Raw genomic sequence first — 27,371 nt, 5'->3', positions numbered from 1 at the left:
AACCTCTTCTGTTTGAGGGTGAAGGGTTGCTGGGAGCTTCACCATCTTTTTTAAAGCTGCAATATCTGCATCTCTTTCCTTTAGCAGTGCTTGTATAGCTTTGGGATCCTTGGGGTCATGCCCAAGCTCTATGATAATATCCTCCAAAGACCTGATCCTGTTGTCTTTGGCCTGAGAGGATGCCTTCTCCAACTCAAGTTGAGCAGTTGTATTATGCAGACTGTTTTGCAATTTATGTGCCAGGAATGTTTTGTCTGCCAGCGTTGAATAGACCATCTCACCCGTTTGCTTGTGAAGCTCTATCTGGTCCATAGGGTGGATGTCTTTTGCAAGGACCTCAAGGTTGGTCCTTATATAGTCTGCAGCTGACTGTGGCTGCAGCATAGTGGGCATGAAATGACTCATTGTCATTTTCCCCTCTGTTATGTCATATGCTGACATAAGCCTCTGCTGGTTTGTAGGGGCCATCTTAAGCAAGTGATTATAGAGCTGGAGCCTGACTGGCTCATTTCTCTTCTTGATGTCAATGAATTGTTGCTTAATGCCTGATTCAGCTCTCCTTTGCTGACTTGAGGAGCTGACCTCTCCTCCAAGGGTTCTTTCTTGTTCCTGCTGAAAGGAACTGGCAGATGCCTCCATGCTTGGTGGACCCATACCCAATGATTGCCCAATAGGCATTTCTTCTTCAGAGAGGGGATTTAATCTCTGCCTTTTCTCCCCTTGGTTTGTGGATGCGGTGAGGGGAGTCTCTTGCTCTCTGTCCCTCTTCTTGCCTCTTTCTTCATTTACTGGTGTTTGGAGCACTGAGGTCTCCACTACTGTTTCCTGCCTTGGAGGCACACTTTGTTGAGCCTGCTGCTCAGTAGAAATGGGAGCTTCAGCCACTTGTTCTTGCTGTTTTGGCTGCTCTTTTTGCTGTTCTGCTGTAGGGGGTGGCTGTTCCTGCTCCATCTCCTTTTCTTTACCCTTGCTTGATACCTGATGAACAGTTTTAGCTGCTTGCTGGTGGGCTGTAGAGGATGAGGCAACTGCTCCAAGTTGCCTTTGATACGAAGTGGAAACCTGCCCACAAGTTTCCAAGTCAGCTTCTTTCTCAAGTTTCTTTGCCTCTCTTTGTAGTATTTCCTCTCTAGTACTTGCCTCTTCTAGAGTGCCCTCTTTCCATCTTAACAGGTTTGCATATTTTTCAATATGAGGCAACCTGACATGATCATAACTAGCCATCTTATATTTGACCCTTCTAAGACTAATGAAGTGATTGGGGTCATAGGGTGACCAGAGGAAACTGGTTTGCAATTGGAGACCCTCTAGGATGCTATCTGCTTCTTTCCATCCTTCTTCCCTTTTGTTATACAGAAAAGGCCCTAGCTGGTTTCTGATTTTGAGCTGTACCTTCTTGTTTTTGCTGTGGAAATGGACCATGTCTGCATTTCCAAACTGCCTGAAGTATTCTAAGGCAAAGAGTCTCATAGGGACATATCTTGGCAGCCTATATGGGGCCAACTCACAGCCATATATTCTGATTACTGTATGGTTTTGGTAGAAGTACCAATCCCCAATGCTGTAGGCCTTTGAGAGCTGGAGTATCCTTTGCATCTCATCTGTCAATCTTGGAGGGGGGGTGCCCAATAACAATGTCATAGCTGGATGGATGAAGAGGTCTATGAACTCACAGTAGCTGTATGGTGAGTAAGAGGTGTGGTGAAAGACTGAAGTCCAAAATACCACAGACCTTGGGTTTCCCTGAGCATCAAACTTCTTGAGAGGAATAGGGAAGCCATCAGGTTGATAAAATAGAAACAAATGATAGATGTATGAGGTGTATCTGAACACCTTTTCCCTCTCTAGATTCATCAATTGTTCATGAATCTTATTAGCAATGTATGCAGCATAATCATAGTGCACAGCAGGAGGCATTCCAGGGGAGAAGATAGACATCATTACCAGAATGGTTTCATCAGCATCCTCAACTGATCTGTAACCCAGGACATAACTGATCAAATCCACAAGCAACCTGCCCAACTCATTGAAATATACATTTCCTATAGGAGGGGTCCTCAGAGTTTCAGAGCCCGATTCAATGAATAGCTGATTTATCTTTAAGATTTGGGCACTAGACAGCTTGCCTCCTTTCTTTAGTAAGTCCATCATGGAGAGAGGAGTCAATGGCTTTGTAGAGTGAAAGTTCAGCATTTGATTTATAGCCTCAGGGGTAATATGGAACAAAACTGCACCTGAGGTATTGAGGACAGCTCTTTGACATGGGTCGTAGCTAGAACAGCATCGATGGATCAAGTCTGGGAGGACATTGACTTGAGGGAGGTTATAAATGGGCAAATTGGAGTCCCAAATCCCTAGAATATCAGTTCCACTGAGGTGCTGGGCCTTCAACTCATTGAGTACATGGATATTATATTTGGTGTTCATTGAGAGTGTCTCTGTCATCTGGTAATCCCTATCACCCAAGGACTGCCATTCCAGCTCCCTGTGCGGGGCATTTAAAGGGGCAACATTCAAAGCCACCGGTGTTTCCATGGTCAGAATGTGTTTTTAATACAATTTATGACCAACTTCGGGCAAATGCAGTTCTGCGCAACAGTTTTAGGTAAACTTGCAGGTTTACGGTCTTTTTAAGGATAATTGAAGTGAAATTGGGCACAATTGGCCGGTGTAAGAGTAATTGACTTGTTTACAAGGCGTTGCAGGTTGAATTCTCCAGCGAAAATGGCAATTCACAGGTTTCTAGCAAATGCGGGACGGAACAGAATCAACAGGCAGAGAATATGGTAAGTACCTGGTCGTGGAGCGACAGCAGCACTCGGTTGAAGTCAATTTGGAGGCGGCAGCAACTGTGGAGTGACTTTCAGTAGGTTGGCGGCAGCAATGGACGTAAAATACATGCAGAAGGCAGAGTGCTGTTTTGTGAAAAAGTGCGAAAAAACGATGAATTTCGGCCAAATATGGGCAATTTTGGCTTTGGCGCGCTTTTTCCGGATGACGTCAGCATGACGTCATCGGGTGGGGTCAAGTACGGAAGGGTGACGTGGCGGTCTGTGAGTGGTCCACGGGGACTGCTGAGGTGGCGGACAGCTCGGATCCATGGCGGGCGGGGCGGCGATGCGATGATGAGTTGGCATGACGTGGACGTGACGTTGGTAGGCGGTATACGGAGGGCGGTAAGCGGTTCCATCGGACCGCTTATGGTACGGTGGCGGTAATGGCAGGCGGCCTCCCGATACGATTTGGGAGCGACGCGTGGCACTGGCCTGACGTCACCCTCTGACACTTTTCGGGAGGTAACGTCCGGTCATCGGGGGCGGCCCGATATTGATATGGGCCGTCGGATGGGAAAGCCCAGATCCAACGGTCGACGGGTCGATAAAACGGAAGGACGATACGGCAGCGGGGCGGGGAATATTTTATGGTATTTTTTGAAATGTGCGCCCAGGCGAGACTTTGGAAACTTTGGCGGATTTGTGGGTTTTTTCAATGTTTTATGCAAAATGCGCTTTTTAACCTAAAACTTTGGATAGGCGGAAAAATGGGTTTTTAGTGTTTATTGCAAATAGCGCGGGTTAGGGGTAATAGTGGGTTTTTACAAGGCCTTTTTGTAAGTAAAGTGGGAAAATGATTTCAAAGGGTTGTAAAGGGAAAAAGGGGTAGGGCTTAGGTTATTAAACCAACGTGGGGTTAGTTTAATCCCTGATTTTGCACAAAGCATCTTGAACCAGACTTTGAATTTTGCATGATCTGTCCAATATTTGGACATATGGCTATAATGCCAAGGGGGAGGGAATATACATATTGTTGGGGTTTTATACACCATGGTGTTATAGTAATAGGGAAAGGGAAACATAGGGAATTAAGTGTAGATAGAGTTAGTAGTTAGTATTGGAGGGGAATAGGAATGGGAAGTGATAGATACTAAGTTTTTAAGGAAACAAACTTAGTTAGGAAGTAGATCAAAATGAAAAGAATTTTACACAAGAAATGTGGCTCTTAATGCAACAAGAATTAACAAAAGAGTTTGACTTCTTTCATGAACATAGGTGGTCTTGGGATGTTAGCAAGGAGGGTGATGGGGGATGATTAGGAAGTTAGACATGCTTCATTGTATTGCTGCAAAACTGCTGACTAAGAGATCTACACTGGCACCATGTATTTCCTTTGCTTGGGCCAGTGATATGAAAGAAATCATGCTTCTGCAACCCCATCTACCTACCCACTCTATTGCCTAGCATTCTTTGTTACTTCAAAGAGGGTGCACTTAGACTTGCAAACCCTTATGTGCCTTTTCTTTTCCTTTGGCTTTTTCTTTTGATTTTCTATCTAAGGCTATCCTTATTGCTTCCAAGGCCCCAGATTAAACAGTTGGGAACCTTCTTTCTCTACCTAACTACTTTATCTGCCAAGATTGAACTGTTTGGACATATTTCTTTCTCTAATCTACAACAAAAAATTGAACATGGCATCACCCAGCTTAGACTGTTGGATCACCCATTCAGAAGTAGGACAACATCAACCAACTGTAGATATGTGTCTTCCACAAGAATATGAGATCTTTGAATCATCAAAGTAGATCATATTGGCACTTCTCCTGCCAATCATGAAAAATGAAACCTATTGGTATAGGTAGCTAACAGTAGGGGTTCGTACTTCTTGAATGAAAAAATTCTGGCTTTGCTCAAAGAATTCTAGATGTATCACCAGAAACGCATGCTGTATCATCATCAAATGAACGACACAGTGGAAGCCTTTAACAAAATCATGGAAAATGCCTTAACGAATATTTGTAATGCGAAGCGAAATAATTGGGATGTGCGCATACCAGCTGTTCTATAGGCGTATAGAACTACCTTTAAGAAGTTGACTAGACAAACGCCGCTCAAACTTGTTTATGGACAAGAAGCTGTAATTTCGATGGAGTACATATTTCCAAGTTTACAGATTGTTGCAACTACAAACATGGTTGATAAAGCTACCATGGAAGAATGCCTCGCGCAACTAGTTGAGCTAGAGGAATATCGCTTCTTGGTGGGTTTTCATCAGTAGGTGTAGAAGGATCGCGAAAAGGCATGGCATGATCACCATATTAAACAACGCATTTCTTAGAACAAAGCTTTGGTATTGTTGTATGAAAGTAAGTGCACAAAGTTTCCTAGGAAGTTCCAAATGTATTGGCTGGGGCCATATATTATTAAGAATATTACATATGGAGGTGCGGTTCAGCTCGCAAAGTTGAGTGGGGAGTTGTTTCTGGGAAAGGTCGATGGGATTTGGTTAAAATTGTACAGGGGTGATCCTACCCCTATGTAATGACTATATAGGGGTGGGATAGTCTTAGTAGTCTAGGTAGTTGCAAGGGATTGCATAACTAAAGACTACAGTGCCACAAGGATGGTTGGGGGAAGTGAATGGTCTGCGCAACGAATCAAGGGAAGGCACAGAGGATAACTACGACGAAGGAGCTACAGTACAATGGTGGGTCTTATGCAGCTTGGCCAAAAAGTGTCTTTTGGGAGCACTGTAGTTGATTTGATGGTGATTTTTTCGTTAAAGGGAGCGAAGGGGGGGGGGAGAATTTAAGATGAATATCTTTGGAAATTTGCTTCCAAAAATGCATTAATGACAGGGATTTAGAGGGAATGGATGGATTTGAATTCAAATTGAGCTATAAATATGGCATGCCAGTCCACATTCAAACACTTTTCTTCTTGATAATTGTCCTTGAGTTGTTTTGCTTTACTTTGCACCAAGAGAAGTGTTGTATGCCTGTCGTGGATTGGGAAAGAATTAAAGAGCATATTTCACAACAAGGATTCACAAATTTAACTGAATAGTAGAGAGAGATATTCATTAGGAGAGTGGCTGCACTTGACCTGAGCCAAAGTTGGCCCAACCTGTACTTATATGGTTTCCTACTACAGCGCCTAGGTCGCCAAGACCTAAGCCATATGATTCCATGACAGGAGACAAGAAGTAGAAGAAGCCCCAAAAAGTAGTGGTGCAACAATCACCACGTAAAAATCGGATGGAGATTTGACAAAAGGGAAAGATGGATCGATCCAGGTAGTCAATGGAGCCCTTAGACTTAGATGAGGAAGAACTAGTCGGGGGTGTTTAGGAGATTGGTGCAGAGGAGGTTGAGCCGATAACTCGGCTACTGCAGTATATACCACCAAGAAAAACCATGGCTAAAGTGCCTAAATACCTGGATTCAATGAAGTTCATGGTCCCCACACCTTTGTTTCCAGAGAATATGCCATTTGAGGGAAATTTTCTGGCTTGGATACCATACTTAAAAATGGATGATTGGGACCTAGGGGACCATGTGAAGTTCCCAGAGTTGGAGTCAAGAAAATACCCGAAGAAGGTATATGATGAAGAATCAAAGGTCACGAAACTTGAGCCAATGAAATGGGTGGCTAGTGTTGGGTGAGCAAGGCTATTAAATGTGTCATGGGTGCCATATTTTAGCTGCACCACTATTAATACAATTTGTGTGTGCCAATTTTTGATTCTGGTGCACAATGGGTGGCTCTAGTTGGGAGGGACCATCCCGATTACTGACATTTTGATTAATAGAATCACATTGTTTCCTTACCAAGGAGTGGACCCTGTGGAGGCTTTCGTGGGAAAGACATAGGAGAAGAATTTGGCAGATAAAATGAAGAGCGACTTCAAGCTGTTGAAGAAGTCACGCGACTATGCTATAAGTTCCATATCGAATGGCATGGTGCAGTTCCTTGCACAAATCTTGGTTGGAAAACTCGTGAGGAAGTGTTGTACCGATGAAGTGCCAGTGCCAGTAGTCTCTTTGGCTATGCAGTGTGCTAAAGGAGTCTAATAAAATTGGGCTCATACCTATGTCACAATTTTTGGAGGATTGTAGAGAAGCCTAGGATGAGGGCAAGGCATTCCAGTGCACGTGGATGTTGTTGTCGATCACGTTGGTGGTTTGGAGGATGCTCGAGGAAAGTTGTTTCCCTCAACAGGAATTAGATCTACCTGAGGCTGCGAAGTTCGCTTTAATGTGGGCCACCAAAGACCTCGAGCGCATTATGGAGAAAAAGACATTTTGGGTCTTACTTTAGTCAGAGCTAAGGATGGTGATTAACCAGCGGCCAAGGTCATCACCAAGTTTTCATGCGAAATACAATAATGTTTCAACAGATTTTCATAATCTGCACATCCATGTGAATAATGATTCCATGGGCACATGGCAGAAGTTTCCATACTTAGTCGTGGAGGATGATATTCTGGGGGTTGTTAGTAAATGGCTATGTGACTGGCTTACCCCCTCTCATGTCAGAGTCGGAACTAGTAAGGCTGTTGAAGGTGAAGTAGTGTAGACAACAAAAAAAGAGAAGGTTGCGCAGTAGAAAGAAGCTATTGCCAAGGAGAAAGAGGAAACAAAAGAAAAGGCCTCTACTACGTCGTAGACCACTATTGACCTCGACAAGTTAGACATGGAGTGCACAAATGTGGATGGAGAGACAAAGGGAGAAGAGGAAGGGGGTGCAAGCTTGGAGTTCCCCTTCATCACCAAGAAGAGGCAAAAGAGGTGTTCTAAAGGGCCGTGCAAGAAGCAAAAGTCAGAAAAATCGGCGAGCGCGACACCTTTCATCCTCACATAGGAGGACCTAGACAAGATCGACGATATGTTCCACGATGCCCTAAAGAATATTTGGGGCCACATCGAAGAAAAATACCACCAAATACTGGATAAGGTGCAACTTGGCTTGAGGGAATTGCAGGTCCAAACATGTATCATTCAAGTGAGTGTGCGACAGGCGAGCCTGAAGAAAGCAAGCCTAAAACAAGCGAGCGGGTTGTCCTTAGTAGTAGAGCTCATCATGGACCTCCACACAAAACAATTGCTAGAGGGGTCACTGCATGTCGAGGCATCAGAAGACATGGCATGCCTCTTACATATGAATGATTTGCATCTGAACCTGGTGACACTCCCTATTCAAACACTGCACTAGCTACATCAAGGGGTATTAGATGAGCTCAAATTTCGGGAACAACATGCACTATTGATCATCAATGAAGTCAAAACCAACAATCAGTAGATGTTTGAGGAAAAGGCACAGGTCCTCAAGCAAAGGGAGGAAGTGATGGCACAAAGTGAGCAGCTAGAAGCAGCAATAGCATAGGCCTGTATTGAGCTTCTCAAGCTTCAGATTCTAGAAGATGAGACTTCTGCAGAGAAGATTCAAAATATAGTTTTCGCATTCAAGGAGTCGAAAGAGGAAATTGGAAAGTTAGATTTGAGTTGCAGCCACAGATATTTGAGCTCCAACTGAAGCTGCAGCCTACCACTCCTTCAAAAGTCAAAGAGAAATGTGAGGCTACTATTAAAGAAGAGATGGATAGCTTAGAAGTTGCAGTCAAGGGCTACACCCACTTGTTTGAAAAAGCCATGGAATTATGGACCTCGCTGCAAGAGAATCCAACATTGTAGAAGATTGCAGTAGATATCTGAGAAAAGGAGAGGCAGTTTGATGAGATTAGGTCGACAACATGAACCTTAGAACCAGTCGAAAGGTTCACAAGATTATAGGAGTGAAAGCTCATCCAGAGTGGGATTGATGAGCTGCATTGAAAGAAATCCATCATATCTTCAAAGACACAACCCTAGGTGGATGATGCAAGTCAGTTGACACTGTTAGTATAGATCATACTGAAGGCGACAACAAACGCAGAGAACCATGGGCCTTGTAGTTGAAGGCCCAACCACAGAAAAATTTGTCGAGGAAGTCTGTCAAGCCATTGTAAAGGGGAAAAAACACCTGCAAGTGTTGAAGATCAAACTTAGTGATCTGCAGGTGAAGATTGAGGTGCCACTAGTAGAGTGACTCGAGGATGAGTCACGACTTTGTGTTGGGGGCCAGTTAGGACAGGGTCCCCTTGGTTGAATTTTGAAAATAGTTTTGTATTTTTGTAAAGTCTCCGCATTTTGAGGAGTGGAGGTCATTAGGAGTCAAAGGGGCTTTAGGAAGGTCAAATCCATTTAGTTTGTTAGAAGTTAAGTTCTTTATGACCCACCCATGGTTCGTGAACCAAGGTATTGTAATGGAAGATGTTATAAAAAAAGTCATAAAGAGTCATAGGATATAATATAATATCGAATATCTATGTATGGGAAAGTGATCTAAGTGAAAAGAGTTTTTTTTCTTTTTTTTCTTTTTCTGTACTTAGGTGAAAGGGAAGGCTCTTGCAGTTGTGTGCGCAGAGACCTTGGTAATTTCACAGCTCAATGTGCGGGCCCTACAACTGTGTGCGCAGGGCAGAAAGAGTTTGTAATAGAAGATCTGAATATAATAAAGAGTATTTTGGAGCTATATCTGTGCATCTGTGTGTTTATGTTTACTTCTGAATTTACTGTGCATTCACCCTGTTCACTTCAATTTATTGTACGACATGCTTAATAGATGAATTAAAGTGGTAGACTTAGTTAATTATAGGATGTTATGAATTCTTAGAACATTTAGTGAAGAGTTTAGATCTATTTTCTATAAATTACTGTAATTTTCGCGTTTCAAGGGTTAGGGTTTGTGAAGGCCGAAATAAATCCCTAGAAGTAATGGGAACACGTCATATAGACCTCTGGATGCATAAACCTGGTTCTATCATCCCTGAATACTGCCTTGGGTGAGACTACAGCCTGTGCTATGCAGGTTGTTGCCGAAAGTGCCGACAGTGTAGGGTTTTGCTGGTTGGTGCAACTAACTCTGAACATGGGTCCAGACCCCCTCAAGCCAATAGTTGGCTATAAAATTTAGTATCTGTTCATCATCATCAAAAGCACACAAATTAGTGATTTTGTCAGGGATAGATGGTTTATACAAAATTTCAACACTAAATATATCCTTAAGTGGTGTCATCCTACTGCATTTTCCAGAGAATCTGCAGCTGCATTGCACATTCTTGGTGCAAATATGATATTAAAATCTTGGAGATTAGATATAAGTAGCCATGCCTCTTGTTGGTAACTCTTAAGATGAGGTGAGACATAGTGTATGGTGTTACATACTTGTCATACCACAATCCCTGAATCACCTACCGCTTTTAGCATAACAATGTTGAGGCTGAGGGCTTATTGCAAACCTAAGACGAGTGCTTCATATTCAGCAGTTTTGTTTGTGCACTTGAACTCCAAGCGGCTTGATGCTAAATGTTTTCTTTTCCTTGGGTCGATCCAAACACACCTGGCTCAAGAGCCATCTTGTGTTTTGGATCCATTAAAATACAAGGTCCACAAGTTGTCTGTACAAGGAATGCTTGCCATGCTAGTATCGCTAACACTACTGCTACTACTATTACAAAGTACTGTACAAGTTTCATTTTCACCAGTTGGGCAAGGAAGGAGACCCAACTATGTATCTAGTGGGGTGGGGATCGACTATGCAAGATAACACCCCAACTGTGTTTCTAGAAATAAATTTCCGAATAGAAGTTTTGCAAGAACCAATGGTTCATTTTGATCATCCAAGGGAGTAACATTGTGTTTCATATACCTCTCGGACAACACTCGAATCTGGTTGTTTCTGCCATGGTACAGAAGCCATAAGTGTAACTAGTTTGTAGCAAAATATCCTTGCAACTTGCTGGACCAGTCTCTGCTGAATAGTAATCCATATGATTCCGGGATGTCCAAGATTATAATGTTGATGCACTGGTTAATTCACCCGTTAGATGATAACTAGATGATTACATCCTAGATTTCATCAATGGTTGGTACACACGTTCAGTCAATTTGGATGATTTGCATGGATGTACTACTCTATTGCGCATTTATCTGTTTAGCAATGGAGAGTGGCATAACATTGACTGATTCTCCAGAGTCAACCAAACAATTGTGGACATTGAAGTTGAATATTTTGAATGATAATAAAAATGGTGGTCAGAGTGAGTTCTCTTCTTCCATGCAAAGTGCATTGATTACAAATGTGAGTGATCTGAGAGACCTACTTGGTCCCTTGCTAGAAGATGCAACATTTTCTGTGGAGGTTTTCCCCAGTGTGTGCAAAAGAATATCTTGCTGACCAGTGAGTTTGGTGAGCTCATACAAAGAGATCTTCACACGGGTCTTATTCATGTCTTCAATAATATTGTAGTCCAAAGTGGGAAGACTCACTGAGTTGTCTGGGGGAAGAATTGTGATTGTATTGTCTGGTGGAGTGTTCTGAAGTGAACTTCTCATGGACATATCTTTCATTGCAGTTGTCTTCCCCAAATTTCTTTGAGTTTTCTATGTTGAGGATGCTGGTGGATCAAATTTTTTGATCATTTGCTTGAAATTCTCTTTCAGTATGTCAATCACAGTAGGAGCCCCTAGACTTCTCAAGTTGTATCGATCGTTCTGTTTTGGGGGCTCCTTCTTGGTGGTTGTTTTCTTATAGGAAGCTTTTAGACATTGATACATGTTAACCATGTGCCCAGAACTTGGAGCTTCATCAGATGCTGCATCTTCTTCATCATATTCATCTTCCAGCTGAACCTGCGCACTGGCATTAAAATTATCATTCATCCTAGAATCCACAGAGCCCATAACTTGGTTCCAATCTACACAAGTCTTCTCGGAATGCCATGCTTAGTGGAACTCATAGAAGTTGTCCTTCGAAATCAGGTATTTTTGGAGCACAACATTTGAACTCTACGCAAATTTAGCCAGGTGACCACTGCTGTTACCTGATGTCACATTATTCATGCGTGAAAAATCTAAAGGTTTGCTTCTCACCACTGTCTCGATTTTCTGTTGCTTGAGTTCTTCTACTTTAGTTTTCAAGGACTTAAGGAGACGAGTAAGGGTCTTAATTTCTTGTTGGACCAGTCTCTACTGAATAGTAAGCCATATGCTTCCGAGATGTCCATGATTATAATGTTGATCCATTGGTTAATTTTCCCATCATACGATAACTAGATGATCACATCTCGGAGTTCACTAATGGCTGGTACACACGTTTGGTCGAGTTGGATGATCTACGCGATTGTACTACTCTATTGTGCATTTATCTATTTAGAAATGGAGAGTGGCATAACATTGACTAATTCACCAGAGTCAACCAAATAGTTGTGGACATTGAAGTTGAATATTTTGAATGATAACAAAAATGGTGGTCAAAGTGAGTTCTCTTATTCCATACGAAGCACGTTGATTACAGATGCGAGTGATCTAAGAGACCTACTTGGTCCCTTGCTAGAAGAGGCAACATTGTCTATGGAGGTTTGCCCCAGTGTGTGCAAAAGAATATCCTGCTAACCCGTGAGTTTGGTAAGCTTGTAAAAGGAGATGTTCACACATGTCTTCTTCATGTCTTCAACAATATTGTAGTCCAAAGTGGGAAGACTCACCGATTTGTCTAGGGGAAGACTTGTGTGATTGTATTGTCTGGTGGAGTGTTTTGAAGTGAACTTCTCATGGAAATATATTTCATTGTAGCTGTCTTCCCCCTTGAATTTTTATGTGTTGAGGATGTTGGTGGATCAAATTTTCTAATCATTTGCTTGAAATTCTCTTTCGATATCTCAATTGCAGTAGGATCCCCTTGAATTCTCAAGTTGTATCTATCGTTCTGTTTTGGGGGCTCCTTCTCGGTGGTTGTTTTCTTCTAGGCAGTGTTTAGACATTGATACATGTTAACCACGTGCCCAAAACTTGGAGCTTCATCAGATGCTACATCTTCTTCATCTTTCGACTGAACTTCCTCATTGGCATTAAAATGATCATCCATCCTTGAAGCCACAGAGTCCATAACTTGGTTCCAAAATGCACAGGTATTCTCTGAATGTCATGCTTGGTGGAACTCACAGAAGTTGTCCTTCAAAATCAGGTATGTTTGGAACACAACATTTGAACTTTGTGTAGATTTAGTCGGGTGACTATTGCTACTACCTAATGTCACATTCTTCCTGCATGAAAAACTGAGAGGTCTGTTGCTCACTACTATCTCGGTTTTCCGTTGCTTGAGTTTTCCTACTTCAGTTGTCATGGACTTAAGAATATGAGTAAGGGTCTCAATTTCACTTGTTTCTTTTTCCTTTACCTTACTCAAAGTAGCCTGGGGTCTCCTACCCGCATCTTTAGATTTCTTCGTTGATTCATCATATACAATGACTCCAGCCGCATGCAATTCTTTCTCCATATCAATTGTTTCTTGGAAATTTTTGAAAAATGTTGGTTTCGTAGCTTGCTTGATGAACTGCGCAATGATGGTTAGCAGTGCAGAAGTGTAGTAGTCAATTGTGATGGAATCATGAGGTTTAGTGTCTGTAGTGAACTTGTTCAGGATATTGTTAAACCTATGGTTAAAGTCTTTCACTTTCTCCTCTAGATCCATATAAAGACTACCCAATTCTTTCAACAACATGGTGGGTGTTTTTTCATTAGGAAAATTCTCTTGAACATCCCCCAGTTCTGAATGGAGTTGACAGGAAGGTTGTGGTACCATATAGTTGCTCTTCCATTGAAGGTACATGGAAATAGTCTACATGCAACATCATCGTAACGTACCTCAATTGTCTACAGATATAGGTAGAACATGTCTAGATGGTCTTCTTCCTTCACTACTCTATCAAGGTCATACTTTGTTAACAATTTCTCTGCGTTCCTTAGCATCTTGTACAAGGCACCGTGGAGTGCCAATGGGTCCTGTGTCATCCATTCTAGATTTGGATTAGCCATATTGTCTTCTTCTTCATACTCCTCCTCTTCTTCTGAATCAGACGGTTCACCCTTCGAATCTGTTGGTTCATCTCCGCCTCCACCTCCTTCGCTGCCTTTCCCTTTGCTGCCTCCACTAGAACCTCATCCCAAGAGTGTATTATTAAATTCTTCACCTTGCATTAAAACAAGAGGTTCCTCTTCATTCTCAACAACTTATGCCATCTCTTCAATAGTGGAGAGGATTAATTCTTCAACAGATGAGAATACCTCTCATGTGGGTGTAGTATTTTGCTTCCTCTGTGAAGAGGGAAGATTGTGTACTCCTGGAATAAGTCCAACAACTTTAGAAAACGGATGGGTGAGAGGATGGACTGAGCGAAGGTGATGATAGGAAATTTCTTATTCGGTTATGGGAGGTGAGGAGTAATCAACTTTCAGAGTTGTGCATGGGAGAGAGGGAGTTCGTGTTACTGCCTTGACTAGATGATGGATACATGGGATTGAGAGGAAATTCAACCATAAAATACTAGTGACCCTACTAGTGCCAAAAATTTTGACAGTGCTGGACTCGAAAACATTTAGGGGATCCCCCCAGTATGAAGTCCCAAATATACCTCACACCATTTGGTGTAGGAGTCCCATCCGATATGATGGCCTGGTTTCCATTATCTTAGATATTTTCCTTAGCTCTTGCTGCTAAACACATGAGAGTGTTATTTTTGTAACTTCAAGAAAGTGAGGTGAGTGTGCCTAGTGAGTGCTTAATGTAACTTTGTGTCCCGGTTCTCTTGCTATCAAAATCTGGAGGTAAAGTGAGCCTCTTGATGAGAGGGAATAGTCCCAACCCAAGAAGAAACGCATGTGAACAACAACAAGGATTTGTTTAGCATCTAGTGGAATAGTCCACAGTGGATACGGAAGTCGTGAAAACAAAAGTCCAAGGGAAAACACGTACATTTTCTGGCGAAATAGTCCACAGGAGGTGACGGTTGTTAGAACCAAGAAAAAACAAATGTTGTCTATCTAATTTTTGGTGGAGTAGTCCACATGGACAAGACAACAATGATAAAAAATACAACACATATTCAACAATATGAGTACTAAAATAACCGAAGTGGTTCAACTATCTTAGTACAGGTTAAGAAAACATGCATTACACACATTTAAAGATCTTACAAATAGATACAAACATGCATGAAAACATGCTGGCCTGAGATATGCTTCTGAATTAACCAAAAGATCCAAGACATATACACCATGCATCTCTAGTCCTAGTAATGGGATGTTGGAGCCACTACTCACTCCTCAAAGAACAAACTACAAACTCTCAAGGCTTTGCGGGAGGAGCCAAGGTGAAATTTCCTTTGCTCATACAATGAAGTGGTATATATAGCCAAGGGTAAATAAGTGACCCTAGTGACTCTTTGACTTCCCTCATGACTATTTGACTTCCTATGACTTTTCAACTTTACATGACTCTTCAACATCATATGTGGATCTCTTGAACTTCCACTTTACATTACATTGATTACAACAAGTATGGCCAATAGTAGTGATGTGGCTGAGACAACTCATGACACAACTCGACATGACACTACTAACATGTACAGGTTGACTGTGGTGTTCATGTCAAGCAGATGTGCTGCTGAGTGATGATATGCTCTTGATGTGAAATTTCTTCACCTCCACATGGAAAAGTGTGAGGGGTCTTCTATGGTCTTGGTATTTTCTTGTTGATGCATGTATATGTGTCCCTTTCACTCACTGCTCGATGTGCTTCATGCGTTCGTTCGATTGCGAGCAAGTATTCTAGCATGCGCTCCTTTTCCATCCCATTCGTCATCGCACCACGTTTCATTGATGTACTTGTTATTGCAATCACTCATGACGAGACGACACCAAATCCAAATATCTCCTAGTCTAACATGCTGCATTGTTTTCCCTTTCCGTGCAAGTGACCGAGAGAGGGATAAGGCACTAAAACTACTTAGAGCACAACACAGGTCGGGATGCGAGGCTCTGGAGAACTGTTAAGAAAAAATGTTTCGATGTCATTGGGAGGAAGATATGCACAATCTGAGCTAGCAGTGGCAGCTGCGGGGAAAAACCTTGCTGGGAGGTAGAATTGCACAATTTTCGGGAGGAAGGCTAGGCAGGGTGTCGAGGAACTATTGGGACAATCTGCATAATTTTCAAGGGGAGCATTGGGTGGGTCATCCAAATGGGATCTTCTCAGTTTCTTTGGGGAAGATAGTGTGGGCAACATGAGGCACTGGCAAAAAAATCTGTGCATTTTTCTAGAGGAGGACAGGATTGGGCTGCAGGAGTTGCTAGTCGAAATTATACAGTTTTGGGAGATAGTTCGGGCTCGGACATAACTGTGAAAATTTTGGGCTAATTGTATAGTGGGACAAAAGGGTAGGTGACAACCAGATCTGTGCAATTTTTTGAGTGAGAACAGAGCAGGTCAGCAGGGAATCTTGTTTGGAAAATCTGTGCAATTTCTGAGCTGATTACAGAGCGGGGCCAAAGGGCAGGTGATAGAAAACTCTACGTAATTTATGGGCTGATGAAAGAGTAGGCCAATAGGGAAGCCTACCTAAAAAGTCTGCATAATTTCCTGGGATAGTGCAATGACAGGCCACAGAGGCATTTCCCACATGTCTGTGCAGTTTCTGCAGGAAACCAGGCTAGACAAGTTCTGCATAGTTTTTCAGATCAATGCAGCCCTCGATTACAAATCAAGTCAATTTTTCTGGTTGACCAGCGGGAGGCTTGATGAGAGATCTTGCGAGAAGCACATACTGGATGGGGTTCTAGGAAAACTTCTACAGAGCTCTGGGAGAGAGTCAGCTAGCTCATTTCTAGAATTGCGTAGTGCACGCTACTCAGTGGACAACCTCAAGCTCTGCGTAGTTTTGGATAACAATGCAAGGTCACTGAGATCGGGTTCCGGTTGAAGGAGGGTTGTCAGGTTGACAAATTTTTAGGAAAATGACTAAGTTTGAAAGAAAGTGTACTTGTGCATACATGACAATGTGTTCATACACTTAGCACAATTCAATGACACAACACCTCAAGAAAAACATGTGCTCAGTGAGACTGACTCAAAGGTTGAGAGCGACAAGTGCAACAGTTGAGATATGTATTCAAACGACCATGATGACACTTGCGCAACAATTTTTACAACTTTTTGCGTGAGTGCGATTGATGTCGACAGAGCGAAAACAACTCATGCACACAAAGATAACCTTCAAAAATGTCAAAACAAACTCGCAATCATGACATAGTGATTAACATGCCAAAAGATGACTAGTGGTTGATCAAGAAAAAATGGTGTGAAGACTCGACAAGAGCTCATAGGATGAGCCCAAGTGTTTGTGACCATCAAGGGGAAAAACCAAGGAAGGCTCTGAAATTTGGATGTAGGCCAAAATTTTGGAGGGTGTTGTAGTTGCTATAGTAGGACTTAACATGTCCCTCCTTCAAAAAAGTGTTTCCCTCATTTCTTGAGTAGTTTCATATGCTTCTATATGAAATACCCATCCTACCATATTGTGGAATATTTAGTAGGTAAGTTATTCCACTTAATGAGATACTATGAAATTGATTAATTTTGTAGGTATTTAATTCTTGTTTCCATGATTTCTTCAAGTTCCAATATGATTTTTCCTTCCTCATTAAGTTTTGGCAACAAATTTTGAACTGGGAGCTTGTCACATATAACCTTCTTTAACCATGAAACATAGAAAACTAGGTGTACTTATGAATATATAGGAAGCTTCAATTTGTATGCCATAGTAGCAATCTTTTGCAACACCTTGTAAGGGCAATAGTACTCGGGTGATAATTTATTATCCTTGTTAGCTTAGTTGAGGGTCATTTGTTTGTATGACTATAGTTGTAAAAATACCCAGCCGCCTACATCAAAAGTCCTTTCACTATAATGTAACATTGATCAACCTGTTGTTTCATTTGATTCTTTGTCGAAGTAAGTGTTGGCATTGTGACTGATCTATTGTTCTTAATGGAAACCTACTTGATGAGTTTTCTTTTGATGGAAACCTACTTGATGAAGATGTCAATAGGATGTGTCTACATGTGACAGAGAGTTTGATCAAAGGCATAGCAACTTAGAGACAAAGGATTGATAAAGTTGAAATTTCAAGAAGTATACACAGGTTCTGTAAAGCAGAGTCATGTACACATGCAGGTATGAAGAAGGAAAGGCACATATAGTCTCCTCACCATGGTATTCTAAATACCAAGGGTCTCTACAATGGTATTGACTTGTGTTATTGAGCCCAACAAATAGATATTTCATCCCATCTAAGAATACTATTGGCATTAATATGGTTTTGACCTGTGGTATCGGATAAGGGCTAAGCTATATAAAGAGATGAAGATTAAAGTGGTAGGGGTGTGCAAGTGATGAATATTTTATGAATAGTTTGATCTGAACCAAGTGTGCATGTAATGGGATATTATTGATTTGTTTGATCTAAAATTAAGTATGCACCTAGGAATTTGATGATGGAATAGATCTAATAGTTCTGAAATGAGAATGTTGATTATGGGTTGATTAGATCAGTGATGATACTGTCTTGACGTGTGATTTTTTTGTGCATGCCGAGATCTGGGTATGTCTGAAGCTATGTGATGTAGCGAAGGTTTTTGCCAATAATTGCAGATATGTGCATGGGTTTGGTAACTTGAAAGGCACGTACAAACACAGGTTTAATACTGGTAAGTTGCGTATATATTCAGATCTATATGCAGGTTTCTTTCCTGAAAAGTGCATATACATGCAGAATTGTTTTGAGGAAACTGCGTACATAAAATAGGGTTTTGCTAAAAAAGATGTCTGATCAGTTTAATTAGTATTACTATGTTACTATTGTCTGTGAATGAAGACTTTCTTGGTGATCTAGGCTTAATAATGATGTTTTGATTGAGGATTTATTGATTGAAGAATTATGAAGCTACTAGTTGTTTGTGGTTGAATATTAGGGATGGTTCTGTGATTATTTCAAAATGTAGTGTTTCTATGTATGATTGAGTGTTTATTTCAAAGTAACAATGGTTCAGTTTTAGGGTTCAATGTTTTGAGATCAGTAAGAAGGTATGCTTCAATGAAGTTGTGTATACACGGGGGTTTTCTACAACATATTAGCGTATATATTTTGATAGTTTATTGATCAGGTCTTTCAGTTGATTCAATAAGGTGATGCAATGGTTGGGTTCAGTATTAGTACTCTGGCTACAGTGACCTAACTATTCTAGTTGTTTGAGAATAAGTTGATTGAGTTAAGTTTCATTTGATTCAGGGTTTAGTTAACTCAATTGATTCAGAGATTGGTTTTTTCAGTTGATGATTCAGTGATTTTTTACAGTGATCAGTTTCAATTTTTATATTTGGTTTTTGGGCTTAAATGATGGTACTGGGTCTAGTTTGAAAATTTGATGAAACGTGGCCTACAAGTTGTGATGTTTTGTAGCAGGTGGATCCAGTATGAAAATTAATGAAATATGGTCCACGAAGGTGTTGAAGGTTGGAACCTTCAATGAGGAAGTTGAATCTTCCTTCTAGTGATAGTTGGGAAATCAGATCAGGGGGTTGGAGCTCCCTTTTGGTGGTTGCCGGTAAACGTGACTAAGGGGTTGGAGCTCCCTTCCACTGGGTGTTGGAGAATGAGATAAGGTTGTCTCCTTTTGCAGGGGGGTTCCCGCATGCCAATACAAGATTGTAAGAATATTTTCTTTATATTAAAAGTAATATAGAGACGACATAAGTGATGTTTTTTTTCCCACATTGGGTTTCCACCTAAAAATCCTAGGGTTCATGTGTGTTTATGTGTTTCTTATATTTGAATGGTTTATTTTGTTCTTAATACACATGGTTACTATTTATTTAATTTCTGATGAAGTATTGATGCATTGGCTAAAGATAAAGAGATTATGAATCAACTGAAAAATAAGTTTACTAGATATACACTAGTTGTGTGAATAAGAATTGCGTACATACGTGAGTTCCCTTCAGTAAAGTCACATACATAAATCTAGATATGAAATTGAACATTTTAATTATTTGAAAATACTGATTCACTACCCCCCCCCCCTCAGTATTTTTCCCAACAATTGGTATCAAAGCAACTCCTTCATCAGAAGCTTGATCACTTGAAGGAGATCTGTCACGATGAGTAGTCAAGAAGGAGTATTTTCTATCACGCCACCTATATTTAATGGAACTAACTTTGTATTTTGGAAAGTTAGGATGAGAACATACTTGCAGGCAGTAGGAGCTGAAGAATGGGAAATCATTGAAATCAGATATGAATATCCAACCTCCATCCCCACATATACTACATGAAAGAAACAATATGAAATCAATGCAAGAGTTGTAAATTCCATCTTGGGAAGTCTGGTTGAGTCTGAGTTTGTAAAGGTAATGCAACTGAACACAACAAAGGGAATGTGGGATAAGAGTATCCTAGGTTATGAAGGTGACACCAAGGTAAAAAGTGCTAAACTCCAAACATTCAGAATGCATTATGAGATGCTGAAAATGCATGATGATGAAAGCATTGCAACATTTTTTCTTAGAGTAGATGAAATTGCTAATTCCATGAGAAAACTCAGTGAAGAAATAAAAGATGCTACTATTTTTTAAAATATTTTGAGATCACTAACTCCAAAGTTTGATTCCAAAGTCTCCACTATTGAAGAAATGTAGGGTCTAAAAATTCTCACACTTGATCAACTCCATGGAATACTGACAACATTTGAGATGAGGAAAGGTGGTCCTTCAGACATAAGAGAAGCAACCCTCAAAGCTATTGCAAAAGGAAAGGAAATGGAAGAATCAGGTTAAGAATAAGAAGAAGAAGAGGAAAACTTCATAAAGAAACTCCAAGTGGGTACTGGAATATTCAAAGGTAAGCTTCCCTTCAAATGTTTTACTTGTGGTAGAGTTGGTCATTACGTTGCTAAGTTTTTGTATAGAGAAAATCATGAGAAAGAGAAAGAAGTTGCAAAAATAAATAAGAGAAGTTTTGAAAACAAGAGAAGTTTTTATACACATGAAGATAGTGATGGTCTTTCAAATGGTGAAGAAGGTGAGTCTGGTCAAGAATACCAATCACTTATGGAATTTGAAGATAGTAGTAATGGGTTTAATGGTCTAGAAGAAAATAATATTTTTCTTGAAAACTTTGACAAGGATATATCAGATGCAGTAATAGTTACAGATGTCAACAAATATTCATGTTTGGGAGTAACCTACTTTCTACTAATCAAGAATGAAGAAGATAGTAATAAAGAGTTATCAGGTATGGACTCTTGTGCTAACTGTGATCCATTTCCTTGTCTATGCAATAATGATGATAGTAAAGAACCTGAACTTGCACTCATGGGTAAAAGTGAAAGTAAGCACTCTACAAAGAAGATAGATTAAAAAATGATGCCTCTAGAAGAAGAATATCAAGACAAGTAAAAAAAAATAGACAATGCAGATGTGGATATGCTAAGAGAAGATATTTATCAACAATGGAAGGAAAATATGAAGTCTAATCTAATTAATCTTGATGTTTGGTGTTTAGTATGAAATGGCTACACTAATTCTCCTCCATCGAATGAGCAAATGGAAAAGAATAGTAAGGATTTGAGTAACATCTTTTGTAGCATACCCGATTCAAAATTAAATAAGGTTATGCATTATACATTTGCAAAGAAAATATGGGATAAGATACAAGAAATCCATGAAGAAATCCCAAAGAGGGAATTATTAGGTAATCCTTTCCTTAAGAATGTGTCAACCTTTGTTATGTCAAATGGAGTTTCTGATTTAGAAGAAGACACGTTAGAATAAATTTTCGATCTTAGAACAACACTTGATCTTGCTTTGAGAAATATTGTTAATCTTAAAGATAAGTTGCATGATTATGATAACAAGGATCATGATGGTATGGTATCTAAAATGAATTGTGAAGGTCTTGAATCTCAGATCGTCTCTCTAAAAGAAGATCTTAAAAAATCAGATAAGTGGAATGAAGAACTACTTCAAGAATTTGAAGAAAACAAAAATGGGATGAATGAAGAGATTCTCAAATTAAAGCAACAAGTTGAGGATGGAAGAAGGGTTGAAGAATTTATGAAGAAGTAGTATCTAGAAAAGGAAAAGAAATATGAGGTTGAGGTAAACATACTAAAAGGTAAATTAGAAGTAAATGATAAACATTTGCGATTTCAATATAGTACTAAAATTTTCGATAATATTCTTAGTAGTCAAAGGTCTCCCGCCATCAAATTTGTTCTTGGTTTTCATGAAACTATTGAAGGAGAATATAGCTCACAAGATGAGGAAAGGAATTTCATGAATAACAATGAAAAATCTGAAATTCTCAACAAAAAGATAAAAATTCAACCTGATCAACAAAGAAGGAAAGTGAAACTTTAAAGGAAATCATTTACTCCTAAATATAGAAATGTTAATCGATTCTCTCCTCTGACCAACAATGTTGAATTTCTGATATGTCATAATTATGGACATGTTGTAGCTAATTGCAAAAGCAGACTATTTCAATCACAAGCAAATAATTGCTTCAAAGAAAGATCCCTAGCTCCTAGGTACTCAAGTTTACTTAAGGGATATTTTTTTCTTGCAATGAATATGGTCACAAAACTATTGATTGCTTCGGAAGGAATATGAAACAAAAATATTATGATTTTTCTGCTCATATAAGATGTTATGCTTATAACAAGTTTGGACATGTAGAAAAAGAATTCATGAAAAAGTCTATGGATCACCGCATACAACATGATAAGAAACCAGAAAAGAACATTGATGTCAGAAGACCTAAAATAGATGGATCCACCAACGTTTATCATAACAAGCAGAAATAAGAGGATCATCTAAAGTGTGGTCTTGCACTTTTCTCATTTGAAAAAGATGATGAATGGTACATAGATATCATATGCTCACATCACATGACAGGAGGTAAGATTAAGATGGAGTCTCTTAAGAAAAATCAATATGGTAATGTTATTCTTGGAACTAATGTTCCAACAAAAGTTCTGGGAAAGGGTAAAGGCATAATTAATAAACATAGAGGAGTTGTTGATTTTTTATTCGTTCAAGTTCTAAAGAAGAATATTCTAAGTGTAGGTCAAATGGAATATAAAGGAAACATAATTGTGTTTACAACAACCAAGTGCAAGGTTATGGATGAAGAAATAGGAAAATTCCTAAAAAATAGGGTATAGAAACCCAAACAATTTATATGTGCTTGAAAAATTAAATTCTCGCAAATATGAGGAGAATTCAGAATTAGAGTAAAAGAAGATGGTGCCCATTGCAGTCCATTATTCTTAAAAGGATACTTCTAACAATGACTGCAGAAGTGATGAGAGTTACATGAGAATAGAAGATGATTATCAGGTCCTCAGGATCAGCGATGTATAATCTCAGGGGGTGCAATACATGTTTTATGTTGATGATGATTCCTATGATTCTTATGATATTCATGTTTCTTATACTACTGATAGTGCATCTGATGTAGTAACAATGAACAAGTACATAGAGTATAGGCTTAGGGGGAGTTGAAGTTCTGAAGTTTCAATATTTCACTTTATGTACGTGGATCCTATAAATGCAGGTTGTATATATACGTGAGTTATAAATCGAACAATCTCATATATCTTGGTATGATGAAGAAATGAGCTCCAATTTTTCTTGTTGGTTCTGAATTGGCTGAGTACAATATACAGATAGGGCACAAGTTTAGGGGGAGCATTTTCAATGCTTATAATAATGCATTGTTGGCTTTATAATTCCTTGATACATAATGATGCTTATCAATGGTGATGTTTCTTATGTTGTTGAATTTCTTAATTAAAGGTGAAGAAGTGCATGTTGTTGTTCATGTTGTTGCTGACATATGTTTCTGGTGCAGATCTTATATGGTATATAATAGTTGTTGATGACTATCATGGTATTATTGAGGTCTTTGGTCTTGGTTATAAATTTCATATCTATCATTTGCTGTAAAGTTCATGTAAAGACTTAGGATCTAATCACTGTAAAATTCAATCATGTATGGACTATTGTGGTCAAGTCCTTTTGGGCATGTGATGAAATTTGTAACCCCACTGTGAGTGGGTGGTTGATGTAATAATGAAGTCAAATATGTAAACCCATTGTGATTGGGTGATTAATGTATATTTGAGTCCTTGGTCATAAAAACCTAAGTCATAGAGTCATATTTTTTTGTACATCCTTCAGAAATTTTAGCATGTGCTCAGGGGGAGCATGGTAAGTATTCAATGTTCACACTCATTCAGATCAGATTTACAACACTCATATCAATAAAGGAAGAGAAGCCTTCATTGAAAGTTTTGGTCACCTTTTCCCTTTATGTCAAAGGGGGAGAGTAACTTGGTGTTTGAGAATCTTAGTGATTAGCTTGATGTATCTTACAAGGATCTACATGTTGTGGTGACCAAACACCAATGTGGTTTCCATAAAGTCCAAAGGCAGATATTGTTGGCATTATGACTATTATGTTGTCCTTGATGGAAACCTACTTGATGAGTTGTATTTTGACGGCAACCGACTTGATGAAGATGTCAACATGATGTGTCTACAAGTGATAGAGAGTTTAGTCAAAGGCATAGCAGTTCAGAGACAAAGGGTTGATAAAGTTGAATTTTCAAGAAGTATACATGGGTTTTATAAAGAAAAACCGCATATTCATGTAGGTATGAAGAAGGAAAGGTACGTATAGTTTCTATACCATGGTATTCTAAATACCAAGGGTCTCTACCATGGTATTGACCTGTGTTATTGAGCCCAACAAATGGATATTTGATCTCGTTTAAGAATGCCATTGGCATTAGTATGGTTTTAACTTGTGGTATTGGATAAGGTCTAAGATATATATGGATATTAAGATCAAAGTAGTAGAGGTGTGCAAGTGATGAATATTTTATGAATAGTTAGATCTACAACAAGTGTGCATGTAATGGGCTATTATTGATCTGTTTGATCTAAAACTAAGTATGGACTTGGGAATTTGATGATGGATAAGATATGATAGATATAAACTAGAAATGTTGATTATGGGTTGATTACATCAGTGATGATAGTGTCTTGACATGTGATTTTTTTTTGTATGCTAAGATTTGGGTATGTCTGAAGTTTTGTGATGCACTGAAGGTTTGTGCCAGTAATTGTAGATCTATACACAAGTTTGGTAGCCTAAAAGGTGCATGCACATGTGGTTTCAATACTGGAAAGTCGTGTATATATTCAGATCTATACGTGAGTTTGTTTCCTAAAAAGTGCATATACACATAATTGTTTTGAGCAAAACACGTACATAAACTAGGGTTTTGCTGAAAAATATGTCTGATTAGTTTAATGAGTCTTACTATGTTACTTTTGTCTGTCAATGCAGTATTTCTTGATGATTTGGGATTAATAGTTATGTTTTGGTTGGGGATTGATTGATTGAAGAATGATGAGGATGCCAGATTTTTGTGATTGAAGATCAAGGATGGTTCTGTGATTATTTCAGAATGATGTAGTGGTTCTGTGTATGATTTAGTGTTTGTTTCAAAGTGACAGTGGTTCAATTTCAGGGTTCAATGTTTTGCGATCTTTACGTGGGTATGTTTCAAGGAAATCGCGAATACACGCGAGTTTTCTACAACAAAGTAGCATATATATTCTTATAGTTTATTGATTAGGGCTTTCAGTTGATTCAGTAAGGTGATGCAGTGGTTGGGTTTAGTATTAGTACTACGGTTACAATGATCTAACTATTATGGTTGTTTGAGAATAAGTTGATTGAGTTGGGGTTTCATTTGATTAAGTGATTGGTTGATTCAGTTAATTCAGAGGTTGGTTGTTTCAGTTAACAATTAAGTGATTTATTACAGTTATTAGTTTCTATTTGATATTTGGTTATTGGGCTTAAATGATGGTAGTGGGTCCAATTTGAATATTTGATGAAACGTGGCCTACAAGTTGTGATGTTTTGTAGCAGGTGGATCTAGTATAAAATTTATGAAACATGGTCCATGGAGGTGTTGAAGGTTGAAGCTTTCAACGTAGAAGTCGAAGCTTCCTTCCAGTGGTAGTTGGTAAATCAAATTACGGGGTTGGAGCTCCCTTCTCGTGTGTGTTGGTAAATGAGATGAGGGGGTTATATCTCCCTTCCAGTGGGTTCTGGAGAGTGAGAGGAGGTTGTAGCCTTCTATAGGTGGCTGCCTATGTGCTGGTATGAGTCTGCACCTGTTAGCTCTACTATGCATTTGTGTGTTTGGAGGACCAAATGACTATCGTGGCCGTGTGTCTTTACAAGGAGGGAGCTCACAACACTTTATTTCATCCTTTCACCTTTGTTTGTTGTATACCCTCGTAACCCCTTTATCTCTATTTTCTTCCAAAACCTTGTGTAAACCCATATTTACTTAAACCTCGTTGCATGTGTTTCCTCCGTTTTTCTTCTAAGTTTCTCCATAAACCCCGTATAAACCATTTTCCCTCAGGCCCCGGTGCAAATCTAACGCATCAATTTGTGGTCATATAACCCCCGGCGCTAAGGTCTTAACCCTTTATAACGCCGCGCACCTATAAAAAATACTATCGGCGGGTCCTCACCTGTCACATCACTCGAAGCACGTGCGCGATTATCCACCATCATCCGATCCTCCGCCTTGTGATCCAATGTCATATGCTACTCCCACCATCAAAAGCCGCACGTCCGATAGCCCGTGGGGAAAGCAGTTTCCCGTTAGACCCTCCAGTCACGTGTTACAATCTGACTGCATTGCGTGCCCGCATATGAATACCACCACAACTCCATAAGCGGTGCAGGAAAACTGCTTACCTCCCTCTCTAGTATGTCCTCCCGCTTGTTAACCGTCGCACAGCTCCCGCTTCCAATAACCGTCCGATCATCCCCGCCCGAGTTCCAACGACCTATAATCTTCCCGTGAATATGCCTTCCGATAGCCCACTTAACCCAATCTTCGTCGTCCAATCTATCAGATTCGACGCCTTATAATCAATTGCGCCTCTGCGTCTTCCCATCGCCTCCTACCATCAGATCTCGACCGTCTATCTGAGCCATCCAACGGCTAGCGTTCGTTCTCAGCTCCTCATTCTTTTTCCACAAAATTTTTGTGTCTTTGGCGGTCTTGTGCACCCGAAGGAGGAAGGAGCCCATGATCCAGCAATCTGCACATTAAATCCTCAGCTACCACATTCAAAGAGAAACATGGCCAGGAGGAGAGAGTATTGCCACGAGCAATCGAATTCATTTACTAGCTATGGAGTTTTTGTCCCATACGGTACTCTGCGTGCTCAAGAAGGACATCAAAGTACCTGTAAATGTCAAATTGATTTATTAAAACACTCACCGTGTAGCAGAAACCCATATTTGATTGTAAATGTGGTTGGTGGTCCATTATGACCCCTCCACGCTTTGAACAATAGAGAAATTTTGCAAACAAACTCCATATATACCCACAAAGAAGATGTAATAAGGGTTGATGAATGTTATCTTGATGTAAAGTTCAACTTCTAGAGACTGTAACTACTATGATACCTGCAGCTTCTGGTCTTCATTTTTAGCTAATACAAGCTTCTTTTGCTATTAATTGCTTACTTTCCACTTCTTCTTCTTTGTTCCAGGTT

General features: G+C 39.8%; 1 pseudogene; it reads left to right on the top strand.

Moving 5' to 3' along the window:
• Nucleotides 1-27,371, top strand: part of LOC149221829 (protein trichome birefringence-like 10) — a 75,626-nt pseudogene that overhangs the window by 15,388 nt on the left and 32,867 nt on the right.

The sequence above is a fragment of the Pinus tabuliformis genome, chromosome Q, assembly GCF_031772625.1.
Source record: "Pinus tabuliformis cultivar Carrire ecotype Pingquan chromosome Q, CPIR1, whole genome shotgun sequence".
In the NCBI taxonomy this organism is placed as follows: domain Eukaryota; kingdom Viridiplantae; phylum Streptophyta; class Pinopsida; order Pinales; family Pinaceae; genus Pinus; species Pinus tabuliformis.
The sequence above is the reverse complement of the archived record's forward strand: the minus strand, read 5'-3'. Positions and strand labels throughout refer to the sequence as shown.